Below are 7224 nucleotides of genomic sequence, written 5' to 3'. Positions count from 1 at the left end.
AAAGTTACAAAATAATAACAAGGAAGTCATGCATGGGTGGGGGAAGACATAGGGCAAGATATAAGAAATGTGGTTCCTATTCTTAATCATTTCCTCCTGCAATCTTTTATGATGATCCAAACCTTTTACATCTCCATGGTGTCCAGTATTCACCCTTAAACTACAAGTGATATTCCAATACTACTAATCGTTGGTAGATTTCCAAAAAGAAAAACACACACCGAGAAATACATTTCTAGAAAGGGACAAGATTAGAGGTGGACGCCCAAAGCATTAAAAAATAAATCAATCAAGACCCCTTGCGCTCTGCTCCCCATTTCTTCCCACCCAGGGCAGACCTGCCCTCTGCCTGCCCCTCAGAACCAGCACATCACATGGGGTTTGGCTTTCTTTCTCCTTGCCCACTCTACAGCTGCCCAAGAGAGGAGGCCAACGACAGCAGCCATGGAGCAGCCATGGAGACGCAACGGGATGTCCCCTCACTGCCACTTGGGACAAATGCCAGCTCAACCTCTTCCCCAAGCTCAGCGGTAGCAGCACTGGTGGGGGAAATAGTGTCAGGAAATCTTGCCTCTCAGGAGAAACTGGCCACTCTCCAGGCACCCGGCTTGATCTCCTGTTGACCTCCCTGTCTGCGTTTCCCGACAGGATACAGGCTAGGTCGCGATCGGTGATCCTCCTCAAGCGTGAGAAGAACACACCACTCTTCCCTGCCCCCAGGCAGGGAAAAGAGATAGACAGAAATGTTTTTACATGCCTTTATTTCTGCCTTTGCAGTGTTACAGAGAAACATGTTTGCTCTCTTCAAACTCCAACAGCAGAGAGACAAACTCCACCTCCTGTACTTCCTGTACAGTTCAAATTACACTCTGAGCTCAGCACTGTGAATAGACTGTCCCTCTGTTCCCACGGAACAGTCCCAACATTTCCATCATGTTTTGCTTTCCAGCTAGCTGCAGCTCGCTGCCGCATTGCATCCATATCGTAACAAATAGGGACATCCCAGGATCAAATTGGAAGCCGGGATGGCTGTAGTAATTCTGGGGTCGTCTTTGGAGAATCAGGACCCCCCTGGACCTGCAGAGTTAATGGCCCAGTGGTGATTCTGTCCCTGTGCTGGTCCCGTGGACTAACCGAGAGGCGAGGTCCGAATCCAGTCTGAGGTCGAAGGTGCAGCATGGAGGGAGTCCGTAAAAGTTGAAGCTGGGTGCAGGGCAGGTAATTGGGTGAGGTCAGCGGCTCCAGAAAGACAGGATTCAGGCAGGAACCGACAACCAATAAAGTTGCTCCCGCAACTTGGGACTGAGGCTGGCTGGCTTTTATCTGCCCTGAGGCACAGGGCAGCCCCGGTCCGCAGATGACTCGCCTCTCCTGGCCTGGAGGCGAGCACTCCTCCTGCGGGAATTTAGTTCCCTCTGCCTCTCTGCCCTGAGCCTCTGCAGCTCAGGAGAAGCTGGAGGGTTACCAGACCCAGAGGCAACCTCAGCTTTCCCTGACAGGGCTGAGAGTGGAGCACCTGCAGGCAATGGGTCCTCCATCACCTCAGGAGCCAGAGCAGACTCAGCTGGTGCCTGCACCTGAGGATCCAGCACAGGTGAGGACCCTTCAGGCTCATGCCCCAGCCCCGGCTCAGCTGGTTCTGGAGGCAGGGACTCCTGTGCAGGCTGGGATCCCTCAAGTTCAGCATCCGAATCTGATTCCCAGGCCATCACAGTCCCCTTTTTGTTCTGAGTATGAAGACAGCATTCTGTATAGATGCAAGAGAATGTCTGGCTCAGAGAAGAGGCTGCCTGTCGCCTGACTGCATGAGTTACTGCTCTCTAGGTCTCTTTCCTTCGAGTAAGGCGGCACACTCACAACACAAAGTAGTGCAGAAACATGGAGGAAGGGTCAGAGAATAAGCTCTTATGTACTCAAAGTCAGCCTTCTCTGTGAATTGGACTGGTGGCTCCTCAGGGTCTCTCCCAGGCCTACCCGCAAATGCCGGGAGTTGAAGCTTCAGCCTTCTGCATGCAAAGCAGCTGCTCTGGCAGCGATCTACAGCTCTTCCTAGTGGCAGGATGTTAAGCCATTGGGTGATGCGGGTCTGGAGGTACTCTGGAGTGGGAAAACAACAGGTAGTGAGACAGTTAAGCTGCCCCATCTTGCTCCTTCGGCACTCCAAAGCACCTTCTCCCTCTTTCTTTGAAAGAGTTTGGATTTGATATCCCGCTTTATCACTACCCGAAGGAGTCTCAAAGCAGCTAACATTCTCCGTTCCCTTCCTCCCCCACAACAAACACTCTGTGAGGTGAGTGGGGCTGAGAGACTTCAGAGAAGTGTGACTGGCCCAAGGTCACCCAGCAGCTGCAGGTGGAGGAGCGGGGAAGCGAACCCGGTTCCCCAGATTACGAGTCCACCGCTCTTAACCACTACACCACACTGGCTCTCTTAAAGAGGTTTAACTGACACCTGCAAATGTGGAGGCTTGGGACCAGGCAAATATTCTCCAGTTACAGGTGCTGAGTAAAATCCAAGCCTTCTCAAAATCTCATTAGGGTGCCATCCCAGACTTGTCTTGGGTGAGTCTTTTCTAATTTTCCCCTTCGCCTCCAACCCAAACTGAAATGCAGTTTATTCTGAACGCACGCGTGTCAATTTGCTCACATACCTTCCTGGTTATCCTCACCTCACCTTTCGCATCCTTCCCCTCCTTCGCTGTTAAAATTAGAAATCACAATTCCGTGCTTTGACTTCTGGTGTTCTGTAAAGGTACATCGAGGGTGCAATATAGTGCTATACTAACAGAAATCATAGTCAACAACCTCAGCAGGAATAGGATCTGAAATAAAAATATATACATTTAAAGGTATTCTCCAGATTTTGCTGGACTACAAATCCCATCAGACCCAGCCAAGCATGGTCCATGGTCAGGGATGATGGGAGTTGCAGTCCAGCGTCATCTCAAAGACTATGACTGGTCTATGCCACCTTTGACCAACCATGTGACCATCATAGGCCATGCTGGCTGGGACAACAAACTCTGAAGGGTTTGACAGGTTGGGGAACACTGTCAAAATGTGAAGGAGTCCTCCTCACTCACTGATATTTAAACAATATTTAGGGAATGGGGAGTTGTCGTTATGCTAAATACACCATCAGTTTCCCCCAGGACAAGAAGCCACCATGAGGCAAGATTATTCCTGAGGCTAGAGCTGGCCTGAGGCATTGTACTAGGGATGCTATACATCTGGATTTCTCCAGAAATGTTTGGGATTCCAACAATGGAATTAGTGTCTGGGGGGAATTTTGGGAAATTGCCAAAATGTCCAGGTTTTTGAAACCTCTTCTCCCCCCACGCCCCACAAAAAAAAAACACCTCAGCAACTTTCCCCCACAACATTTTATGCCTGGGTTTTTTCCTCTTGAAATATGGCAACTCTTAAATGGTAAAGGTAAAGGACCCCTGGACGGTTAAGTCCAGTCAAAGGCAACTATGGGGTGCAGTGCTCATGTCACTTTCAGGCTGTGGGAGCTGGTGTTTGTCCAGCTTTCCAGGTCATGCGGCCAGCAGGACTAAACCGCTTCTGGCGCAATGGGACACTGTGATGGAAACCAGGGCACATGGAAACACCGTTTACCTTCCTGCCGCAGTGGTACCTATTTATCTACTTGCACTGGCATGCTTTCAAACTGCTAGGTTGGCAGGAGCTGGGACAGAGCAATGGGAGCTCACCTTGTCATGGGGATTCAAACCACTGACCTTCTGCTCAGCAAGCCCAAGAGGCTCGGTGGTTTAGGCCACAGTGCCACCCACATCCCCTACATTGTACTGTCTGAGGGAAAGAACAAGATGAGATCTCGCCTTCCCAGTTCCGTGTACAGAAGCCAGAATTCTGGGAGCTGTATCTTGTTAAGGGCACCGAGAGTAGCCAGGAGACCCCATTTATTGCAAAGAGCTACTATTAGAACCATAGAACTGTAGAGTTGGAAGGGGCCCTCAGCGGTCATCTAGTCCAACCCCCTGCTATGCAGGAATTTCAACCCACTCTACAAACTGTCGCTTCTGTGAAGTTAAAAGGGGTCTCCTAACAACTCTCACCCCCCACTTTACAAACTACCATTCCCAGAATACTTTTGGGGAAGCCATGGCTGTCCCTTTTAAAAAATATTTTATTAGTTTTTTTAACATATCATTTTCAACAATTATTAAACATACTTTTATATCTTATACATTTTTTTACTTCTATCAATCACATCTGAAAATTTTCCAATCTTTTCCACTTAATTTACATTTCTTACTTTCACTATTACATTTAAATATCATAACTAATATCTCTCTCTCTTCTTTGCAATATTTCATATATTCCTCCTTACAAAACTTCTTGTAGTCCTACTAGCGTAATTTGTTGATTACAGTTGCTCTTCAAATAATTCGTATATTTCTTTCAATCATCCGTGAATCTCTGGTTCCTCAGGTTTTGAATCCTTCTTGTCATTTTGTCTAATTCTGCGTAGTCCATTAATTCCATCTGCCATTCTTCTTTCATCGGCATTTCTTCCTTCTTCCATTTCTGGGCCAACAATACTCTTGCCACTGTTGTTGCATATAAAAACAGTTTAATGTCCTGTCTATTAATGTCATCACCTATAATACCAAGTAAAAATGCTTCTGGTCTTTTTAAAAATGTATATTTCAACATCTTTTTCATCTCATTATATTTCATTTCCCAGAAGTTTTTTTACTTTCTTACATTCCCACCGCATATGATAAAATGATCCTTCTTTTTCTTTACATTTCCAAAATTTATTACTTGTCTTATACATTTTAGCTAATTTCACAGGTGTGATATACCATCTATACATCATTTTCATCATATTCTCTTTCAAAGCATTACATGCTGTAAATTTTATTCTTTCTTTCCACAACCTCTCCCATTCTTTTAGTTGTATATTATATCCAAAATCCATGGCGGTCTAAAACGTTATCATGTTACAAATTGTGGTTTTTTTTGTATTCCAAACTGCACTGTGATCCACGAAGGAAGGGCGGTATATAAATTTTAAAATAAATTAAAAATAAAGTGCTTTAAATGGCTGGTGTGAATGTGGCCTCAGTACAAGACAGCGCCTATGATTTAGGTGCCCATTATGGGCAGCTGTTTCTATGTGCTTTGGAACTTTTTTAAAAAAACAACTTTAAAATTTATTTGGAACAGGTGCGTGTAGAATTCTGTTGCAGCACAAACAACAAAGAGAGGCAGATTTCTTCCACCTGAAATCTCTCCTCCATCTTCCACTTATTAGCAGCTGAGTAACCAACTGATTAGAAAGCAAACTGGTGTACAGGTGTGTGAGAGACCAGCCTAAGATGTGCTTAAATCTAGTGTATGGATATTTACTTTTTTTTAAAAAAATGTGCAGCTATCGACCAGGTAAATTGCTGAAGGTCACTCTGCCAAGATAAAAAAACTAAACTTCAATAGTTGAATATGAATTATCTCCCCTTCCTCCCTTCCCCCCTCTCTTATACACACTGAGGACTGTCATCCAAACAAAACAATCTTAGCTTCTTAATGAACTGAAATATATCTTTCATCAATTTCTCCTTTTAAAAAATTTACTTTTTTAGATAATGCACACATATGTCAGAGCAGACCTCATCTTTGAAAACGCGTTGCCTCTTCTCTACCACGCAGGAGGGGACGCCTCAATTAAGACGGTGGATGCCATCTGCAGTATTAAAAATAAATCTGCCGCCCATTTAATTGGGGGAGGGCTCATCGTTAACCTAATATTAACTCAGGAGTTGGCCATTTGCAGGTCTAGGCTCACGCAAGGCCTGATTCTTCGAAGAACGAGGCTTATTGTTCTGCTGGTGGCAGGGAGGAAGAATGGGAGAAAGCAGTTGGCGGTGAGAGGAAGAGAGAAGCGTGTGGTGGCAACCATTTTTGGGCTCTACCCATGCCAACCTATCAGGGGGTACCAGCCATGTTGGCTGTGGTCTACCTTGGAGGCTGCACGCCTCTATGAGCTGCTGTGAATCGCAAGTCTCCATGAAAGTTCACCCGCCTTTTAGTGAGAATTCCTCCAAATACATTTTCCGTTTGCAATTTGTTCGCCGTTTCGCAAAGCAATTTCCCTGAACAGAATGCATTTGCATTTGTTATTTCCACTTGTAGGCGCTTTGATGCACGCTTGACCTTTGTCCATGCATTTCTGCACACATTACAGTGTTACCTCAGGTTAAGTACTTAATTTGTTCCGGTGGTCCGTTCTTAACCTGAAACTGTTCTTAACCTGAAGCACCACTTTAGCTAATGGGGCCTCCTGCTGCCGCCACGCCACCGGAGCACGATTTCTGTTCTCATCCTGAAGCAAAGTTCTTAACCCGAGGTACAGTGGTACCTCAGGTTACAGACGCTTCAAGTTACAGATGCTTCAGGTTACAGACACCGCTAATCCAGAAATAGTACTTCGGGTTAAGACCCTTGGAGCCCTTTCCAATCCCCCAATTCTATGGCTCTAGGATAACCTTCTTGGGGACACTTGCTCTCTAAGAAAATAACTTCATTTGCTTCCCAGCTCCTCCCTTGGTCTCCCCACCTGTTTATTATAGTCCTCAATATCTGCTTGAGATTGTGACTTTCAACTTTCGACCAACCAACTGGTTAACTCCAAGGTGTCCTCCAGTTGCCATTCGACTGCAAATCCCATCAGCTCCAGCTAGCACTGTCTGTGAATGGTCACAAATGATGTGAGTTGTAGTCCAACACCTTCTGGGCGGCACCATGTTGACTACCCCTGAGTTAACCGATGAGAAACCTTCTCAATGGACTAAAAAGGCACATGCACCGATTAACCAGGTGTGTGGGTGTTTTAAGAAAGTTAATTATTTTTAATATAGATGCTTATTAGAAACAGCAGATGGCGGATGGTGAAGGGACATAGCTCATTGGCTCAGCAGATGCTCTGCATCATTCAGCCTGGACACTGAAATCCAGCTCCGAGGGCCTTCTGGCGGTTTCCTCACTGTGAGAAGTGAGGTTGCAGGGAACCAGGCAGAGGGCCTTCTTGGTAGTGGCGCCCGCCCTGTGGAATGCCCTCCCATCAGATGTCAAGAAGATGAGTATATATAACCTATAGAAGACACCTGAAGGCAGCCCTGTATAGGGTAGCTTTCTAAGCTTTAATGTTTATTATGTTTTTATATGTGTTAGAAACCACCCAGAGTGGCTGGGGCAA

This window comes from Podarcis vaucheri, assembly GCF_965113315.1.
Source record: "Podarcis vaucheri genome assembly, chromosome: 4".
Lineage (NCBI taxonomy): Eukaryota > Metazoa > Chordata > Lepidosauria > Squamata > Lacertidae > Podarcis > Podarcis vaucheri.
The sequence above is the reverse complement of the archived record's forward strand: the minus strand, read 5'-3'. Positions refer to the sequence as shown.